General features: G+C 37.2%; 1 protein-coding gene across 17 annotated transcripts in view; it reads right to left on the reverse strand.

The window, feature by feature from the left end:
• The window catches only part of LOC113965893 (poly(rC)-binding protein 3-like), a 396197-nt gene that overhangs the window by 202332 nt on the left and 172004 nt on the right, over positions 1-21861 (reverse strand). The window contains exon 1 of one of the 17 annotated variants that reach the window (XM_027679906.1): positions 16071-16151. The exons of the other annotated variants lie outside the window; for them this stretch is intronic. The gene's annotated coding sequence lies outside the window, so the exon portion shown is untranslated. Of the gene's footprint in view, positions 1-16070; positions 16152-21861 lie in introns of those variants that run through there. 17 annotated transcript variants of the gene reach the window in all.

The raw sequence follows: 21861 nt of genomic DNA on the forward strand, positions 1-21861 counted from the left end.
TGAGGTGAGGCCACATCAGTTCAGAGCAGAGTGGGACATGTTAGAAGCTCAATGAACACTCCTTCACTGAAGTAAATCCTACCACAATACATCTTCTAATCAAATGATTTGTAATATCCCTCAGCTACTCATAATTTATTTAATTCATGTTGATATTTTTAATTGGATCCTAACTGCATATATTAGCTTTTAAGAAAGCTATTTTATTGTCCCAGATTTTTGTAAGCCTGATGCAAGTTACTCCATTGTTCCCTTCCAATAGGAACAATCCTTTGTTGCTAACTGAAGCCAATGACTGACCTTCCTTGAGCTTTCTCTGTGAAACCATACACTCTTATTTGTCAACAAATAGTAACGAACTCTTTTGTACACTTGGCCTTTGCACTGAACTGAGTAACATCACTCCCCTGAAATATGGGGGCAGTGTAAGGGTCAAAACAAGTAGTCTACACTTGAAATATTGCCTTCAATTTTTAAATGCACAGCAGAAAAAAAATAAAGAGCCATAGGCATCTAGTTACTTAAATGCCTTTATTTTAAGAACTTGCAGAAAAAGCCTGAGGGAAGAGTCTAGCCCTGGCCATACTGACAGCAGAGTACCTTCTGACTTTGTCAAAGCTTTGATTTCACCCTCAGACTTATAAAGTAACTTAGGAATTTGGCCCAAGATATAAAAGGGTCAAGTGGCAATAACAGGAACTGAACTGTACCTCTTAAACAATTCTCCACGCTAACAGAAATACGGGTGGTAAGAACACTATGGGAATGGAAATTACTAAAAAATAGGAGGTAATATTGGAAAAGAGAACCACGAAGCACTTTCATCTCTTTAAGAACTTAGGAAGAAAATGAAGTATGAAATATTAACTTCAGCCTGTTTCTCTGTGCCATCCCAGGTGTTGATTTAGCCATTCCTTTCTCTTGAGGTGTGAGGCTGACAGAGGTCCAACATGCAGCGGTTCTGTTTTCTTACTGTCCCCATCCAGGAACACATTGGGATGCATGAACAAAGCTACAAACGGCTTAGTGTGCTGTCTTTTCTTAGCTCACCCACTTCCTGCTACTGGAGGGAAGCTCAGTGTGGCTATTTAAAATGTCAGCTCGCTGCCACAGCTGATTACACATCTTCTCCAGAATGGAGCGTCATCAAAGAAAAAAAATTCTATGTGTTGTACAGAGTGGAGAGTTCTATGTGAAAGCTAAATTAAAGCTTGCCAAACCCAATGAGAATAAGAATCTAGATGCTACCACAGACGCAACACGGCAAAAAGGATGACAGTAAGTCTCAAGGGTAAGACGGTGTCGCTGTGTTTCATCCGTATAAAATGAGGCAGGCCAACTCCCAATTTACTCGTAAGACTTGATTGAGGGGGACAGAAGTACAATATATTACTTCTGTGTTTGGCACCAGTGTAACTGTAGCTGGAACGCTGTGTCTATTTCAAGCATCCAAATTTCAAGGATGCTAAGGAATTGGACAGGGTTCATAATAGAGCTTAGGGAATGATTAAAGAATTAGAAGACTAGTGAAAGACTCCAGGAGGTTAATCTACTTAGCTCATCAAAGAGAAGGTTAAGAGGTTGGGACTTAATCATAGTCTCACATCTAATACGAGGAGCAGAAGTTTGACATTAAAGGAGTTTATCTTCTGCCTAATTATCAGAGGTCCAGTGGTTGAAAACCAAATATAAATACATTCAGAAAAGACAGAAGGCATGTTTGTTTACTAATGTATTTAATTTTAACCATGGAGGGTAATTACCAAAAAAAGAGAAAAAAGAAAAGCGCTACATTTTGCCAGTAATGTCAAATCAGGATTGATGCTTTTCTGAAGGACTGTACTGCAGTTCAAGCACAGCTACTGGATACAGGTTGTGCTTTTTACTGAAAGATATAAATAACACAATGAACTTACAGAAACAAAGTCATCAACATGTTGTACTGAGAAAAATTGCTAGGATTTCTCAATACAGCAAGCCCTTTAGTTCAAAACTGGTTCTGCCTAAACCTGAATTTAAAAAGATGCCTACAGAAATCTGAATGACTAAAAAGACATAACTAGCAGAAACTTGTTGCTAGTTTAGCCAACTTTAGCCAACTTGAAAAAACATACACAATATCTACTGCATTAAGGGCTATCTCTGAGAGACTGTTTTGCCACAATGTTCCCCAAATCATTCCCAGTTATTGATTTGCAATGTCCAAGTGGATGAATGTGACTCTGATAAGGATGAATGCTTCAAAGTTAAATGATTGTCCATAGTCGTCTGACAGATAAGCTTCTGAACACGTCTGACATTATTTGAAAAATACAATATAAAAATTGAACAGATATTGCTGCCCTATACTCAAAATCCTTTATATATGCCTTTACCTTCACCAATAGCTTGTAGATCTAAATTTCACAAATTAAACAGTGTATTTTTTGCATCATATTAGCTAGTTCTAGACAGACTACTTTTTGGCAGACCAAAGACCACATTACAGCAACCTGACAGACCTTAATGTTAACCTGGAGGTATGCCAAAATCTGCCTATTTCTTATTCAGATTAACTTTTATTATCTGCTTATCAGATCCTGAAAGTATTGACTGCAGAACTGTCCATTCCTTTTGTGTATCAAGCTTGGAAAAATTATTATCAGTCAGGAGTCAGACTGTTGCCTTAACACAAAAAAGTGGATTTTCTTAGTTACAGCCTAGCACTTTCGTCATTCACCGTGTGATTAATTTTCGCAATTTGTTGCCCTGGGAAAATAATCTAAAAATATGTTAGAAATACATTACTTCTCATTTCAAAATGCATATGTTCTTGAATGCTTACAGTATGTTTCAATATTCTCTTACAGCTAAAGGTGAAAGCAAGATTCTTTTGTACTGTTTTCTGCGTTGATGGGATTACCAAGCTGAAAGGTGCCATGAGTGCAGGACAGTAGTATGGCAACCCAGCACTGCCTAAGGCTGGTGCCCCATTTGGGCCTCTGGAGTCTTTCCAAAAGGAAAGGGAAGGGAGATGTTGCTATAGGGTTCAGAAGAGGTTCGTGGTGCAGGTCTGTGCCCCAGGTAAGATAACAGGGATGGGTATAACTGCATGCAATGTAAACAAGCTCAGCACTAGCTCATGCAATGTATGCTGTCTAAAGCATTTAGATAGATCTAAACCAGGTGGAGATCTAAAACATGTCCATGTTCTGAAGGACAGTCTTTTTTTCTTTTCAACATATAGTGTTTCTTACTTTTTTGCTATTGCTCTTTATTGATTTGACCATTTTAAAAATGTTTAGCACTAAATCACTTTGTTTTCCCACATACTAATAGGATAGTTTTATCATAAGAGAGATATTATAGCAGCTAATACTTTATGAGCAATCTGCATCACTCCAGGTTAGTCAAAAAATATACAAGTTACTACAGACCTTAGGAGATGAAACTGATTCCAAGCAGTAGCCCAAAGAGCTTTAGAGGTTTAATGTTTTATAGCTGTGGAGGTGTATGCTTGTATATTTCTAAACTGCTTAAATCAGTGGGATGCAATCCTGTAAGCCTTGAGGATCAAGCTTATTTGTAAAAGTTCAGGGAACAATCACAAATGCTGAGACAGATTCTCTGTGTTATTATGAGCTATATTTTTGAAAGTGTAAGGTGAATTCAGAATATTTTTACATTAAATAGTTAGACTGCCACAGATTTTTTCTTCCAGATAGGCTTGGGACAAACACCTATATTTTCCTGTTTTGCCATATTTTGCTATTTTTTTCATCAGTTATTATATGCACAACACAGCTTCCCAGCATCATTGGCAAAGGTGAAAAAGGCAACTTACAAAAGTCAGAAGTCCTTTTCTTACATGTTATTCACAGAGGGACGCATGCAAGGAACTGTGAAAAGGGTGAAGTTGCAATGTCTGTCTAAGCAGATTTTACCAAGTTAGTTTTGTGCCATTTCAGTGATCTGAACTGGCTTGCTGTGGATGGCACTCAAGTTGGCACAAGGTGGGTGCTGTGAGCAAGACATTGGGCTTTGATGGGCAAGAACTGAAGCTCTGCAGTAACAAACCAGACAGTTTGGATAAAGTCATACCCTGAAACTCTGTCTAGAGGAGTTTTTTTTCTGCTGTTTAAGCAGACTGAGTCACAGAAGAGTTGTCTTAAAGAGTTCAAGGAACACCATAGTCAAGGCAAGGGAATACACTTAGCTCAGAGATACTATGTAGCAGAACCATAAGATAAGAATATAGATGGATAGACAGATAAAGAGAAATAAACATTTCATTGCGGGATTTTTTTTTTTTTGAGGTTTCTGTTTAGGCCTACCTAGCAATAGAAACTAGAAAAGCCTGTTAAGGAACAACATCAGTAATATACACAGAGACATCTTTCTGTAGAAGGAAAAATGTGAGATCACTATGAATTTGGGCATAGGGATGAAAATATGTGATTGGATCACACTGCATACAGTTGCAACAAAAGTTGCATAAGAAGCGACATGAACATAGGTCTTACATTCTTTCCCCACCAAGTTACACAGATATGCAAATTTAACATCAACTTATTGATTTTTAATAATTTGTAGTGGAGATATTACAACTAGTACACTCAAACTAATGATTTGAAAACTGTAATTACTAGATAATAGTCAATAAATGCCCACATAAAATTCTTGTGCTAAGAGGGGCAAGCTCCATATATGTATGCCAGTATACCATATTACAAACTTGTTTAAACCAATGCCTCATGAGTAGTATGCTCACAGGAAACCTCATTATAGACAGTAAATTAGCTACTGCAAAGCAAAAAATGTATCTGAAAATACACTGTGAAGAAGCCTGAATATTTATACATTGCGTGTAAATCTAATAATGGGGGAAACAGGCAAAGGTTCCAAATTTCAATAATAACTGTGTTAGCCAAGTTAATTGGAAGTCTTACCCATAACCTTTTCTGAATATTTCCTCTTGTTGCAATGATCTGTTATTTCCTTGCTTGTTAATAGAACAACAGGTAGAAATTTCCCAAGTGACAGCCTGCTCTGCAGGCTGGCTTATAAACACAGAGGAGTACATTATAGCCATCCTCTGTTAAAGCTATTATTATATGAATACAATTTGCAGTCTTCCTAACCAACTTGAAATAACCTCAAATACATTTTTTTGCTATTAGAAAGGCAGAAAAAAGTGCATCAATTTGTTGACTTTTTTTTCTTTGAAGGAATTCTTGTATACTACAAAGATCTATTTCAATTTTTCTAGAACTTCAATAATCTGAAAAACAAACACTTGGAAATACTGTGCTGTAGAGCTATAATTGAAGGAAATAGAATGATATAGTGGTAGAGCAAGAATACACTGGTAGAGAGTAAAAACCATTTCATTAGGAGATTTTCTTTGTAATGTTTCCATTCAGCCTTACACAGGAATAAAAAGAAAAAAAGATTGTAAAGGGAGAGCATACAGTAATTCATACAAAGGCTAGACAGCTACAGTTTTGTTGTTTTTTTTTTAAATTAAACTGAGTAGAGTACATCTATTCACATATATGAGCTTTCAATATATTAGTGTTTGTTTTCCCTACTTTTTGGGCATAAAAGTTTATTTTATAAGTAAGAAACATGACCGGATGTTTTTCTTTAATATAAAAGGAGATCTTATGTCATTCTCAGAAATCCTACTATATGTGGGTCTTTAGCTCACAGTAGATGCTTCTTTAGTTCCTAGTGACATGATTCAACAGAGGCAGAAGGGGATCTCTGCTTCAAAAGAGGAGAGAGAACACAACACAGGAATATTCTGCAAACTTAGAGTAGCGTTACAACACTAGTAAAGTAGGGACATTAAGTTTCTTTGTTGGAAGTCAGTTTTGGTCCTGATTGTCTCATGCTTAAGGTCAAAATTGTAAAATAAATTAAAACTGAAGCATTCCCATACAAACCATAAATTTTATGATTTATCATTAAACCCAAAATTATTAATGGATAGATCTCCAATGGCCAGGAATGATGGAAAATCTGTATAACATTACCTGTCGTGCATACTCATTTACTATTTAATCCTTTCCTATGTTACCCAGCTTTCACTTCCTTAGGTTACATTATTAATATTATTTTAACGAAGGTTGTCTATGCGAATTAAATTGTACTTGAGTCCTGAAGGATTCAGATACTGTATTATTTTATCATGTTTTTGTTCTCCAGATTGCTTATTTTTCCTTAGGGAAAAAATGCTTCAGCAAGAAGTTGTTGCTACTAGCTCTCAGCTGCATGAAGAAAAGATTTCAGAGCAGCACTTGGAGCATCCAATTTAGATAAGTTCTATTTGGAAAATTTTGGAGAATGCTAGGATAAGGAGGTTATCTGCTGACCAGCTGAATGACAGTCAAGAAAATGTAAGCATCCTTCACAAAGGATGGTTGTATCAGAGAGAGTGCATTAACAAAATGAATAAGAACCTCTCATTCAGAATCATTTACTAAGTTATTGTACCAGATAAGAAAGAGCTAGAGTTCAGGAGCATATCGCTTATAAAACATGATTAGATTCCTTAATCTTTGGGGTGATGAATATTTACTCTCGAGCTTTTGAATGTATGTGAAGATTTAAATACATTTATTTCAATAATTTAAGATTTGAAAAAATACTGATACAGCTTGTAAGCCTTCCCTTGCGGAGGCACAGCTGAACTGGAAAAGCAGCTTTCTGTCAATACAGCTGACAGTCAATACATCAAGTCACCTAAAAAGAAATCATAGATTCATTTCTTTTTCTCCTAGAATCACTGCTGTATACTAGGGCTCCTGCTGCAATGGGATATCAGCCAGAGGCCTCCTTGTGTTCTTGCTGGGTGGCCCTATGAAAAGCCTGACACATAGATGAGGGCTCAGCACAAGGGGAAATGTCTTAGGCAGTTTCATGAGCAAAGACACTAGGACAACGTTGTTTGTGGAGGACCTCAGGCACCGGACTGACTCACTAAGAAGACCCATGGGAACTTCTCCCAGAGTGCTATGATGCCAGCACTGCTGGGGTTGCACTCTTGGAGGGGAGCCTCCACTGCTCAGTATGTTATCAGGAATGTATCAGTCTCCCATTTACAAAACAAGGATAAATTAAAAAGGTAACTGTGTAAATAACCAAAAGGGCAGAAAAGTAACTGGCTATACCAAAACCAGAGAAAATCAAAGAAACTGAACTCATTGACACTCCAACCGTCCTTCCCCATCCGAGATGTAGTAGTGCTTGGAAATTCCCTCTGATAAGATTATCTTTTCTTACTTTGATTATGATAATTATTTGAATACATTTATATTATCATAAAAACCAAAACCTAGCATATGATATCTAATTTACAGAGAGAAGAAAACCAAAGAAATTCTTTAACTAACTTATATTCTTAGCTCATTTTCCAAATTGGTCCACTTTACCAGATCATATGAACTCCTTAGCTCCTCTTTGAGAAGGAAATATGGGATTGCAACCACAAGTGTCCAATTGTGCTCCAGAGATGGCGCATTTCTTCTGGACCTCTATGACCAGAAGTGATCTGTAGCTTAGTAGTTTTATAGTCTATGCAATAAGAAAACTACAAGCTTGCTTTGCAAACCAGAGGCATTCTTGGAGCACCCTCATCTGTGTTATTACTTCTGAAGAGCTCAATTCCATGCAATCAGAGGAGCTTCTTCTTTCTTCTTTAAATACAATTTCCTTTTCTTCTGTATTTTATAGCATTAGGATTTTCTACCTCCTTATTACTGATCTTGCCGTAACACTTCACAAAATGTGAATACACATCTGTGGGCATAAGGAAATACTAACACTTCAGTATCTACATTTTAGCAAATGTTACCTTCAATAAGCATGCTTCATTGGATACAGCAAGAGTGTGTTTGTATGAAACTAATCTTCTGGAAAAAAGCAATTGAGCCATTTTAATAAGATAATTCCCACCTAATATTTTATATCTGCAATGTAGATGCCTACAGTCAAGATAATACCTTGCGCTTTCTTTAGAGTCAATGAAGAGAAATAAAAAGTTGGAAGGTATGATTTATGTGACCATTTTTAAAGACATAATTTGGAATGGAATTATGTACATCCTACAAGTACTTATTACTCTCTATGAACTAAAAAGGTGCTAACCGAGAAGCTGGCTACATCAACATTTACACTGTAAACATTTGTTTTGGTATTGTGAATCCCACCTTCTCTACAGCAGAACAAGTAGGTGAAAAAAAAAGAAAAGAAAAAAAGTAACTCATGAAGCAAATCTGATTGTTACAGCTGTGCCTTGAAAAGCTGGGTGTTGTTAAATTCTTTGCGCTTCTCTGGCTGTGCTGAGCAGCTTCATAATTTGAATCTTCCTTCCATCTGCAATTGGAGGCTGTTGATTTAATTTCACAGATACTAATTCATTATCAGATCAATTCAATCAACTAAGCTCAATCAATGCAACTCTAACTACAAATTTGATTTGTTGATTGTACTACTCTCTTGTAATTAGTTTTGTAAGAGAAAAAAGTTTACATGTTATTTGATTTTTCTTCTACTGGCTTGCTATATTTCCATAAAGTGCTAAAAAGAGCATTGAGAGCTTCTGCCCCAAAAAGAAATACAAGTTGTAGTCCTGAAAGAACAGATATAAAGTTACTGAATCTTTTGCCACTTTGCCTTGCTTCAAGTTACAACAGTGACCTGCAAAAGATAATAAGATAAAGCACTCTGAAATGATAATGAGATTCTCTCACCAACCAGTGGGAACTCTAACAGAACAGGTGAAATGTGATACAGAACTGTTTGCCTCATAAAGAGAAGAAAAAACCTGTCTGGTTAATACACTTGAAAAATCAGAGCTTACAGCAGAGCATTGCAGCTCTTCCTTCTTCCAGACCACAAAATGATGCAGGAAAATTATTTGTCCTAGAGTTTCAATTTCCATAGCTATAAACAGTAAGACAGAACTGGAGGGAAATTGTAATTTTTCCAATTTGCATTCTTTTGAGTAAGGACACCAAAGGTAATGCAGAGTAGAAAGGTAACTTCACACACTGGAAGTGATATATAAATATGACACCACCCAGAGGTCAAGCAACACTTCATAGGCTCAAATTCTATTCAGCATGTAAGGTATTTATACACATAAGTGATGATTGTCCCTATTAAAGTAGTTCCATCAGTGGGACAGAGTATATCAGTATGAAGTTGCCTAAATGAACAGTGTTGCACTTTAATGGGATGTGGAACACATTAGCATTAGGGAGTTTTACAACAATATAATGTTAGAGCTTTTTAAGTAAAATTATTTGATACAAAAAGATAAAAAATCTCCCTCTCCTGAAAAAAGTCTTTGTGCTCAGCTGAAGTAGTGACAATACAAAAAACTGCCAGACCTCAGAGATTACCTTTGTCTGTATTTTCCTTCTTCTAGATTTTCTACCCTTACACAGAACTGTTCCAGTTTTTTAAAAGGATATAAAATACAATGTGGTTACTTAATTTCTGAAGGCAATACAAAAGAAAAGAGAGAACAAGGAAATGAAAGGCTAAATCACTAGCTGGATTAAAGCTGCTGTGGTCCCCATGTTGTCCCGAGCACAGACACAGCTCTTCAGTATTTCAGAAAGAAGGAAATTACCTTCTGACCTTGGACATGAAATAGCCTGGGTATCTGGTCATTGCAAAAAGAAGCTTAGTATCCTCTCTTTGATCTGATGTGGAAAGTTGGCCTGACTTGAATTAAGCTGAACATGGAAATTTAACAAGAGAGGTTCCCGTCTGTCCTTTTTACATTAATTTTAAATCTAATTTCTATAGCAGTGTCCTTACTCTGCTTGTAAACTTGTTTTTAACTGTCAGACTTGAATAGCTGTTGAGGAAAATTATACACATTTCAAACAACTGCCTAACTGGGTATTTACTCTAGAGACATGACTGCATCCAAATATGTTATTTCTTCTTCACAGGCAAATATTTTTCAATTTGTATAATTTCATAAAGAATTTGTAAAGAGAATTTAAATCTTCAACTACTACTACTCAGTAGCCACTGAGAGAAGGAAATGCAAAGTAACACTTTGTCCTTCAATGCCTCAGCAGTGCCCTTGTTTTGTATTTTTACAGCAGTAGCTAATATCTCACTCGCTAGTTACTCCTTTGTGTCATACACCTGTCTGTCTGTTGTCACTTCTGTGACAGCCATTCTGTTATTTAAGCATATCTTTCCCTTGCATCTAATATAAGCACAAGCCTATCTTCAAAGCTGAAGCTGTGCCTTCTCACTTTTACTTGAGCAAAACTCCTGTGAACTTCAGTGAGAGGATGAAGTCCCATTCGCTAAATTTCCAAGTGTAAAAGCAAAAAGAGAAACATGCAAATTTCAGTGGAAACATCCTTCCCAAGATCTGCCTTTGGCCACAGGCAGAGACAATTCCTCTCCCAGCCTGTAAAGGGAGCTGGGGACTTTACAGGACCCTTGAGGAGAGCCGTATTGGAGCCTGAGACTTCTTAATATTTCTCATCCAGAAAACACTGTCATCAAGTCTTCAAGTCAAACTCTTCAAAAAAGCTGTGCTCCAGAGAACAAAATAAGTGGTCTGATTTCCAATGGAGTCAAGAGCCAGTATCTTACAGGGAGGCAAGATGTTCAATGCTTTTCAAAATCAGAGATCTTCATTTGTTTTTTCAACTCCATACCTGTTGCCTTTGGCTGGATTCTCCAATCTATGTAACAGCAGCTCTGACCTATTGCTCACTGACTTATCTGAAAGCATCAGATCACTAAGACACACATGACTCTTTTTTCACTGCAGAGTTAGCTTCAGTTAATGTTGTTGCTGTTGATAACTTGGGTCCCATTCATGAAAAAAATACCTACCAAAAAACCCAGTAACTCTCATTCAGGAATAGTTATGCTTTCAACCATGGAGTTGTCTGGCCCATCAGTGGAAATCAGCTCAGGGGATTGATTTCCTGAGCTAATCAGCTCAGCTACTAACACATCAGCTATGAACACAGCTACTCTGTATTGCTATAATGTTAATTTACAGGTTGGCTTTCCTCATTCAAGCAATATTAACTTGAGGGGCATTACCTTGAATGTATGCAATTTAAACTAATTCTTTAGTAAGGACAAGTTCTGTCAAGTAGCTTTTAGCATAACCTTATAACCTTTCCGCTAGTAGCTCCTTATCAGGAATTAATTTTAAAAGAAGAGCTTTTTCCCTACTCCTAATGGAATGTTGCACAGGGAAAAGCAAGCAATCCTTTGCCAGGTATTTTAGCATACTGATCTACTTGCTCCCACCTAGGACAGAATAGAGTCACAACAGAGTCATTTTTATTTCACTCATTGTTTTATGTGCTTTGACCTCCAGGTTCTGTAATTTTTACCAGAAGGACCTATTATCATGAGTGCTTTAACTAGCCAGTGTAAGTTCTTGGCAGCCAGTCCCCTCAGCCTGACTGAAGCAATCAATCTGCCAGAAAATCACAACAGTATCATGTGCTATAAATATTTTATGGTTTACTTACTCTAATTGCCCATTTCATGCCCAAGCACTAAGGTCATGCTAGTCACACCTGTTAGGATATTTTGTCCTCTATGAGACTAAAAAGTAGGTCAGACCCCAGAATATTCTCATAATTCGGTTAAAGAAAGATGACTAGGACTAAGAAACAGATGAACTGACTAGCATCTCCAGACCACAGAGCTATCAAAACACTTCCAAGACACGCTTTCTAAATGTACTCTGGCTCTGGAGCCACTCAGTGACCATCACAGCGGTTTGTGCAGTGGTTTCTGTGGTGCATGCTGAAGTGGCAGGCTGACAATTAACCTCTGCTTCAACACGGGATGCCTTTAGGTTCAAAGACAAGCTTGTCTCAAGAGAAATGCAAACCATAATAAAAATTTACTTTAGCAGCTTTAGGATTTTTGCATCATATGACCTGATTTGCATACCAGCTTCTGGAACGCCAGACAATACACTTATTGAAAATTTAAATATGAAGATCATCCTGTACTGGATTTCTCTGCATTCAGGTTATCTGAAGAAATATCTGTGCTATATCACACTCCCAAATTCAATGTGTTCTATGCAGCTGGCAAAGTTATGCTCTTCCTCTTTCTGGTGAGGTTTAGATAGATGCTGTGTAAGCGACTTAGAGTGCAAACATGTATGGAGTATGGATGTATCATAAAGATTCTCAAGAAACCTTTAAAGAATTCTACAACAGTTGGGCATCCCCCTGGATGCAAGCACAAGTACAGTGTATTAGGTATATTAGGGACAAGAGTGATGCTTAAAGAAGAAACAAAGAAATCCTGTCTACCATAAAAGGGAAATTAATTTGACTCTAGTCCTCTTTTCTTAAGACAGGATATATAGAATTGGAAAAACATAAGTGGCTTTGATTCAACACTGCTTCTGGGTTTTACTGCTTAAAGACAAGAACACCTTCACAGGTACACTGGAGTTATACCACAGTTCCAGCAAGAGACACATGACGTCTGCAGCATGTACTGCTGTGGCAATGCAGGAGGTGATTAGAGTTTCAGACAAACCCATCTTTCAGTGCAGGCTGTTCTGGTATTCTACACGCTGCAAAAAGAGCTGCTGGGTGGATGCCAGCTTTGAATGTACAGCAGTGCTCTAAGCATTAAAAGCAGTTGGGAATCCTGTTATGAACCTTTGGAATGTGGCATTCTGGTAAAAGAAGATTATTGCCCGCAGGTTCAGAACAGACTTGATATTCTTCTGCCAGAAACAGAAAACAAAGACTATGGTAGCATTCGTGTTCAAGAACAGGCAGTTCTCAGCTGTCCTGCATATCGACAATTGGCAGGAATCCCTAAAAATGAATGTTTGCTAATCGTATCTGTCCAGGTCTAACCATATGTAGCACAAAAAGCAGTTTATCAGATTTGTCAGTGTATTACTTCATAAGTTATCTGTGTCTCTACATCTCAGTCTCTTTTGGGATTTACCATTAAAAATTAGAAAAAACAGAACAAAATAAAGAAGCCTTCACAGTTGAATAAATCCCATGAAACTGTCAATAGAGAAGTAGTCTAAAGCAGGAATGCTGTATATTAGACTGGTCTATTACCCATTCAAGAAAATGGTGCTTTAAGCTTTTCCTTATTTCCTATGAGGATTTTGATTTGAAAGTGTATAAAAATTACAAGTTCCTTAGCAATGCAATACCTGGGAAATACAACCTTTTAAAATATATAAAGAAACACACACAAATTTACACATGCAGACTGGTGATTTTGGTTTTGGGTTATGTTTCTGCTTCAAAAACTTTCCTGTTATCATACTAAAAGAATGTAGAAAACATATATTCTGAATAATCTAGCAAATGGTTCTCAATAACCAATTTCAGTGCTCTATCTTTTCTTATTGATTGGATGTAATTTCTCCTATTTTTCATATGCTTTAGAGGGGGGAAAATGGATATCTTGAAAAGTATTGCTGAATAAAGTCTAAGAAGTGTTTTTAAGTTTCTTTGCATTCTTCCAAATTTTTGCATAATATAAATTGCATGTCTTGAATAAGCAGGATGCAAAATAATTGCACCAAGTACAGAGAGCTCACACATACAATTCCAGTATTCAGAGACTGGGCAAGAACTTTTTTCCTCCATCTTGCCATCAATACTTCTGTTGATTCTTTAATTTTTCCCATTCTTGCAGACATCCTCAATTTCATTCAGATTCTATTCACTGGAAGATTCCAAAGTATTTGTGTATCTGTATATCCACTTCCTTTGCTGGTATTTTTAATGAAGAATTTATTCAACTTATTTTAATAATTAACACTAGAAACAATAACTTCAGTATGCCTTCCTCTGAAAATTTGGTAGTCTGAATTTGTCTGGAAACCTGGTCTCCTCCTATTCTGATGGTGTATGGGAAGATGAAGCAGTAAATATGCTTGCCGCTTTCAAATTCTTGATAAAAATAAAGCTGCATATAATGTTTTGCATTTTTTGCTGATTCTCCTGCTGGTGAATGACTTTTGATATGTAATGCAGTAATACACCAAGGCTATTTCTTGGATATATTACTTACAGTCAGCTTTTTTTAGAATAAAAATGTAATCAGAAAGTCCTCTAACTGATTCCCCTGTGACAAGGATTCTTGTAAGTACACATAAAGTGAAAATACAGTCATTTTCCTAAATAAATTCATTACCATGCTTTAACAGCTGCTGAAATGATTTGAAAAATTTAGTGCAAACCTGAACTGGCAGTTACTTATACCCAGAACAATTTGTAGAGACTGTACGGTTATGTGTCTATCCCATGTTCCCAGCTGTAGTGAAATAAATTTAAGACTGTTTAAGCACACTTGCCTTAAAGTGATGTGAAAACCCTTGGCCACATCTAGAATGTAGGTCATACTTTTTTCCTAGGAAAATCTTTTATATATTTTTCTTTTCAGGTGGAAAAAAGGCTTTGTACCACAGGACAAAGTTTTGTAAGCTTGTTCTTCCTTTCAACAACGCAAAGCCCTGTGATAGTTTCACCTCAATGGAGGAAGCTGTGTGCCCCATAAGCCTCACATGACCACATGCATAACACTCTGCTGAGATAAAACCAAACAGTAGGTGGAGCCTTTATCAGTTAAAATCGGTGAGAAAAGCTGCTACTGATAGGAACTCTTCACATAACTTCATTGCTCTGGAATTTCCAGGTCAATGTCTTGACCTCTAAATATTGGACCTGGATAAGCCGTCATTTTGCCTGATACATATGAGAAATAGATGCCATTTCAGGGCCTTGACTATCTAGACAAACTAGTAGGCTATCTCTGCAGAGAGAGTAAGTCACTCCATCCAGCACAAGCCTGCACAAAGTCATCCTTCTGCTGTTTTTCAAGTTTTCCTGAATAGTAATAACTGAAAAATGCCAAGCAATCGTCATTTCTGGTTAAATTTTTTCAGCATCAGTAATACACACATTTTGTAGCACAGCACATCTTACTGAGAGTCTCTGTCCTGAAAAACATTTACATCAAAATGTTCTGCTACGTGCACCATCAACTGAAAAGTCAGCAGTGGTGTCACTATCATGCACACTGCTTATGTTCTTGTAAATAAAGTCATAACCTCTTCAGTTTAAGGAGTTTGCATTATAGCTAACAAATTAAACAAAAATGTTGAAGATGCTTCTTTAGTAACAATGTCTGTATTTACTAGATGAGCTACCAATATGAGAGACCACTGGTGTAAGATTTTCAAGTGTGGCCAATGGGGACATCTGTCTACAAGCAATGCAAATCACCATGTAGTTTTACTGATTTGATTGCAATACTAAGTTTCTGCACTACAATACTGAGCTTCTACACATGACAAAAGTCTGATAACAAATAGATTTTGCTTTTGAGATATGCTTAATGTTTACTAAAGTACTTCATCATTCTGTTGTTCTTTCACAAACAAAATCATGTCCAACTATTTAACATCAATTTTCTGTTTTTTAAGTCAGTCTGAAAGCAAGCAATCTTCCTATTCTTCCTCTGATTTTGCCCTGAGTGGGCAAATAAGCCTGCGTGTCAAAATACCACAGATGTGCTTATGGCAAATGGATAGATGTACAGACAATAACTGAGCTCTCTCCTGCCTCTAATTCAGAAGCAAACAATGTACTGACAGCAGCAGTGGGTAGCTGGAGAAAAAAGGGCAGATGCGCAGGGTATTGGCATCTCGCTGAAGCCAGCGAATACAGTATAAAGTAGTCTCAGTTTTCCTTAAATAGTTACTCTATCCTTGATATGGACACTTTGCAGGACAGTGGAAAATAACAATAATAAAAAATCTGTAAATGAAGTAGATTAAGGGAGGAATGGACTAAAACATTTGCATATTTGATATACAGGACTCGATTTGCTATAAATGGCAGTAAACTACATGTAGTTTCTGAGAGTTAGTAGTGTACATTAAACTAAACATGACATGATAGTTGTCATTCAGATTAGACAGTGTCTGCTGTGGGCACTGGGCATCTGAAAGGGAACCTGAAGCAGGAGATGTGTGATAATATGCTGATGGACGTGAAGAATACAAAGGCCGAACCAACCTTGGGTTTCCAGGGCTATTGTTTCTTCCACTGGCTCTGAACACTGGGCAATGTTCAATGGTATGGAAAGTCAGATGCTCAAGCACAGCTACTCTCTCACCTAGGATTAAAAAAACAAACATAGTACTTTCTGCTTCTGACAGCTGACTTCAGAATTGAAGACTATATATTGTTCCCTTGATGCAGTATGCCCTTGAGTAAGATTTGAAACTAAATTTTGTGTTTAAGTGGAAGCAGTGGACCACAAACACATCTGTCCTTTCCTTCAGCAAAGGAACAGCAAAACCTTCATTAGTCGAATACAATAAATGTTAAACACTGACTCTATTAACTCAGAGTAAATAAGCTACATGATTACACTCATCTTGGAGGTCAAGACCAAGGGGATTTGCCAGAGTCCACTTTGTAACAGGCTACCCTTCTGCCCTGCTGTACCCTTTCCCCTCTCCAAAGAAAGCACAAGAAGAAATGAGCACAGGCCATGTGGTGTCCATTCTGTACCTGCATTACAGCACAGCATGGGAGCAGTAACTCTGGACATTTTCAAGTAAGTGGACTGGATTGTTTAACAACAACAAAGTTGCCCACAAGGATGAATAAAATCTCTTTAATCATAAGTTGCAAGGATAAACTTTTTTTTCTTCTCCTGACCTGGTCTATGCCAAAAGTGCAAGGATAGAGAAGATGCCCAAAACTTCCATTTGCTGAGTCGCCTGTACAGTGGGCCATGCAGGAGACCACAAGATATCTTGGTACGCCTCCTTGCTGCCACTTGCAGAATGGATGGGAGGAAGGACTGAGCAAGTCAACAGACTGAGGGAGAGCCAGGGCATCAAGTCCACAAGTAATTTGTCTTGCTTTTGGTGAACTACCTTTGCAATACACTCCTAGCTGGAGGTTTGAGGGAGTAGCAGAATTTACTCTCATATGAATAAATAATTTATTCCATGCATGGATAAGGCATCTACACATTTATAGAAAAAGAAACACAAGAATATGGGAAAAACAACCGTAAGTTTTCCAAAACATGATTACATACTTGCCTATAGAAATTCCTTTAATACATTTGCAAGAAACCTCATATGAAATTATATGCATATTCACAAATGCAATGAGTACATTTCTCATACTTAATTAGCAGGCACAGTTTCTGCACTGATAAATTATCTGTGAAAATTATGTTACAGATTTTGCAGCTGATATGGAGACATTACAGTAAAAAACATGCAGAAAAAATATGAACTAATTACATAATGAGCCTTGAAAAATCAAATTCTCACTTGGTACGTCACTGGGGGTATATCAGATGTCTACATCAGTGGTATCCAAAAGCAGTAATCTGTTCTATAAACATTGGTGATTAAACTTAATAACTAGGTCTTAATTTTGCTGAACTAACTTGCTAGTATTAGGTGTCTGCAGATGCCTCCAGTGCTTGGAATGATTCATCTGTGTCAAACCAGGACAAGCAGCTCCCTACAGCACATATTTGTATTTTAAAAATGTACCTCAAACAATCCATACTGTAAATCTTCCTTGTGCCTATAGACATCTTTAATGCTTATATGCCTATATATGTCTATATGCCCTTTGTCCCAGCATTTATTTGAGTAAATAATTTTCTATTACTCAGAAACTTGGGGGAATATCTGCCCACATGACCATACTGTTCACCTGAATTGCAAGGGATGTCCCTACCTTAGCCAGTTGTGTACTCTAGCAAAAGTGGCTCTGTGGAGCAAAACACTTGTAACTGGAGATCCCACATCTGCTATTTTCCCATTTTGCAGGTTTTCACTTCAGAGTGGCCCTGGTCTGATTCCACTGACCAAATGATTCCTTACAACTGGAATATATTATAAACACTTCTGGAGAAAATCTCACAGCTTTGTTTCCTCCCGAAGGAAAGCATCTCACATGTTCTAAAACAGCTCTGCACTGCAAACAAAGCACAGCATGTAGGGAGAGTTTGGAGACTTGCATCAAAAGTGCCCTCCTAATCTGAACTGAAAAACCATAGATGGGGTAGACATACGCCATCTGACCAAATCATACTTATGCTACAGAGTGAAACACTTTTTCCTCCATCTCACCTTTCAGAAAAGATAAGGAGTTACAGTGCCTGGGAAATTTAAATGCAACCACAAAACTTCAACGAAATGGTAACATATCACTTTAATGTGAACTGGTCTTCAGTGAAACCTTGTGCAGAAATTATCTGCTTTTGCTGAGTGGCCTGCCACAGATGCAAAAATCTACACTAATGCAAGATGACATGAGACAAGGTTTCTAAAAATGTGTATTCTGCTTAAGAGTTCAATTGAAATACATGCTCAATGGTAAAGGGGATTTTTTTCTATTAGTCATGACTAGTTTGCAGGTCAAGGTCAAACAAATTTAGAACAGATCTCTGCATACACATTTACCTCCTTACACTAGTTACAATCCAGTTTACAACAGGGCAAAACCTGGAGGGCCTGCTAGAAGCATCAGCAGATGCTTGGGTCTGTCAAGTAGACATACTGCATAGTTGCAGTTAGCTTGCAGTCAGCGTGAAAAATATTCAGTGCTCTTTGTGTCTGTGTGTGTTTTTATTTGATTTGCTAGTCTTCTAAATTTAGGAATTATTTTACAGTGATATATTCACACAGCTGTCCACAGCTACAAAATTAAGACCTTGTCTATGGGTAAACAAGGACAACTATGAAAAAATTGATGAAAAATGTGAAGCACCTTCATGTAATTAGCATATGGAGACTGCCTTGCAAGAGGTAAAGCAATTTGTGACCAATTTAATGTGGCTTAAACTGTACTGAGTACAGCTTCTGAATGAGATTTTAGATGACTTTAAGGTGTTTTAAGTTACATAAACCAATCACTGCAAATACTGTGTAGAGTATGGAGATGGGAAGGACTCTGCTCTCCTTTATCTTATATCAGTGTTCCCAAATATAATGCACTTATTCACTATGTTGCCTTCAAAGAAAACACATATGCAAAAATAAACTATCTCTACACATCAAAATGAAAGCAAATGGATAGAGGACAGCTAGAGCGCAGCACCACCATGGAGCTCCAGTTCTAGCTTAGTTCTGATCCTGTAGGAAGATGTAGGAAACAGCTCCAAGAGAACAGCCTGCAAAATAACTGGGAATGGGTATACCCCTCTAAGGAGCACATATTATGCTTTACAGGACAGTACAAATTTCCCCCTATCCAGATCTCGTTCTGTAAGCGACAAACACTTGTCTTTCTCTCCCTTCTAGAAAAAAACCAAAACACTGTCATGTCATCCTTTTGCTTCACAGGTGTCAGCTATTATTGTCTTTCAAATTATCAAAGAGTACAATTAAGTTAAATCAACATAAATTGTTCCTAATCTGCAGTAGTTGCTACTGTGCCTGTTTCCAACTTGGAAAGAAGAGCTTTTCTTCAAGGTTGTTTGCATTTTGTTGGTCAGATGAGAGATGCTTACTTTCTGCTTTCTCTTGGCTCCCTCATACTTGTAAAGGACATTTCCCAGTCTCTATAGCTGCTCCAGCCATTAGCTGCTTCCTGAGCTTTCATATGATTTTGTGTTTCTTTCTATAGCTGCTTGCCAGTATTGCACATGCAAACGTACCAATAAAAGAGGACTATGAGACACTGAACAGAAAACTTGCAGCAGAAGTAAATTAGGCAAAATTCAGAGGTTGATCCAAGGAATTTCAACATATATATATACTTACATGTTGCATCTTCACTGTCTGTAATATTCCCTTGCAATAGTCTTCACTCAGACCCTAGAAAAATCATATGCATGGTTCTCAATGAGATTTCCTAAGTACATGCCTGAACTTTGGGAAGGCATACTTACAACGGTATGGTGCTATCAGTGTCTAAAGTCTAAAGTAAGCTTAATAAGACTGCATGTTCCACCAGATTTTCTGGGTAATTCTGGAAGAAAATATTTCCTATGTGACTCTTCCACAAACTGAGAAGATTAACGATGTATTTGATCTTAAGTTTATTTATCTCTTTGGATGTTTTCTTTCTTTAAATGTGTTTTATTTCACATTGATTATTGCTGTGTTAGTCAAGCTCTTTTTGATTATAGCTGCCTGTGATGTTTCTACTGAGATGAAATTAAACTTTTAAAATGTGCTTTACTAGTTTGAAGTGTTTTATTTCTGCTTTTCTTCTTTCTATTTTCTTAGTAAAATTGGGAGGTCTTTGGAAATGCTAAAACTTCTTTTAGACATGCCTGTTATGCTCTTTAAAGACATCTTGAATTCCTATTCTAGAAAAGTACAGGGAAGAAACCAAAAATGGAGGGCTGTCAGTGTAACCTCACCACTGTTCAAAGTGTTTAAAGCCATCAGTATGATCTGTAGTGTAGCTCATTCTTGAAGCATTTTTGACATTATTAATTCTACTTAATAAAATAGAGGGATACGTATGGCATCTAATGTTATGCTATGTAGCCAACATTTATAGAAAAATTAGAGACTCTGCCAAGCCTTGATTCACTTTCCAGTGTCATGGATTGAAATAATCCAGGTCTCTGAACAGATTCTACAGCAACACATAAGCATCTATTTCAGAAATACGGCAATAACTTTCTAAAATTTACCTTCTTCTTTTATTTCATCCCAATAAAGTCCAAAAGAAAATGTAAAACAAGAAAAAGAAGATGAGAGTGTTTTATCTAGCTAGGGTTCTTCATTTGAATGCAATTTCTCCATGGACTCTCTCAGTCTTCAACTTGAGTGCTTGTGTTATTTTCAAAAATTATTATCTTTTAATGAGACAGAGCCAAAGCACTACAGACATGAAATGAGAAATTCCACTGTGGCAGGCGTTTATAGACAAAAAGACCATTCTTGCACTAAAGGCTTTATGATTGTTCCCATTGTTCTAATTGACTAAACAGTTAAAATACTATGCACCTGGCTTTATAGAGCTGATGACTCTCGCTGCTCTTCATACTTCTTGGCAATCACTTAAAGAGTAAAGTTTGACTCTTAATCGCATGTGGGAAAACAAGGATCTGCGCCAGAGTGTTTGAGAATACTGTGTTACCAGAAGTGCAGAGACACAATAAATGAGGGCTCGGCACAGAGAAGCAGCAGGCAATATTAGAATTACCTACAAAGAGAAGTCCAGAGCCACAGTCAAGGGCTGATGGGGTGCTGCAGGAAGAGAAGACAACAGTTATGGCCAAGAGAAGAAGCCAAAGATGGGAAGGGAAACCAAGAAAAGAAAAGGTCAAGAAAAGGACTGAAGGCAATGCAGAGCAGAAGCAGCCATGAAGTTACATGAATAATCTGAGGAAGTGGAAAAGTAAATGGTAGAAAAGTAGGTGCAACATGGTCAATGCTGAGAGGAATCAGAATCTGATGGAGGTAAACACAGTCCATCTCAAAATATGCAAGGATCTTGGTGATAACTAGACCATACTGAAAAGATGTATCAGATTCCTGAATGTAAAGTAATTCTGGAAAAGAATGAGGAAAGGAGTGCAAAAGGACTTGTGAAATATCAAATCTATACTATCTGTAGCTCTAGAAGAGCTGAAAAGTATTAAGCCATGCCACTATGGCCTCCAAAGCAACTATCATGACAAAAAAGAACGGAACAGAGGCCTTTGAACTCCTCAATTTTTCAGAAAAAAACCTGTCTAACTGATCAAATGTACCAAGAACTACCTCCTTGCAGTCAAGGCAAATCTGAATCCTGAGCTCAAAAGAACTAAAATGGAGCCATTCTGCTACATTATCAACATTTTCTTTCCAAAGTGCAGAACAGGATT

This window comes from Neopelma chrysocephalum, unplaced genomic scaffold (assembly GCF_003984885.1).
Source record: "Neopelma chrysocephalum unplaced genomic scaffold, ASM398488v2 Primary Assembly neopelma1_22b, whole genome shotgun sequence".
NCBI lineage: Eukaryota > Metazoa > Chordata > Aves > Passeriformes > Pipridae > Neopelma > Neopelma chrysocephalum.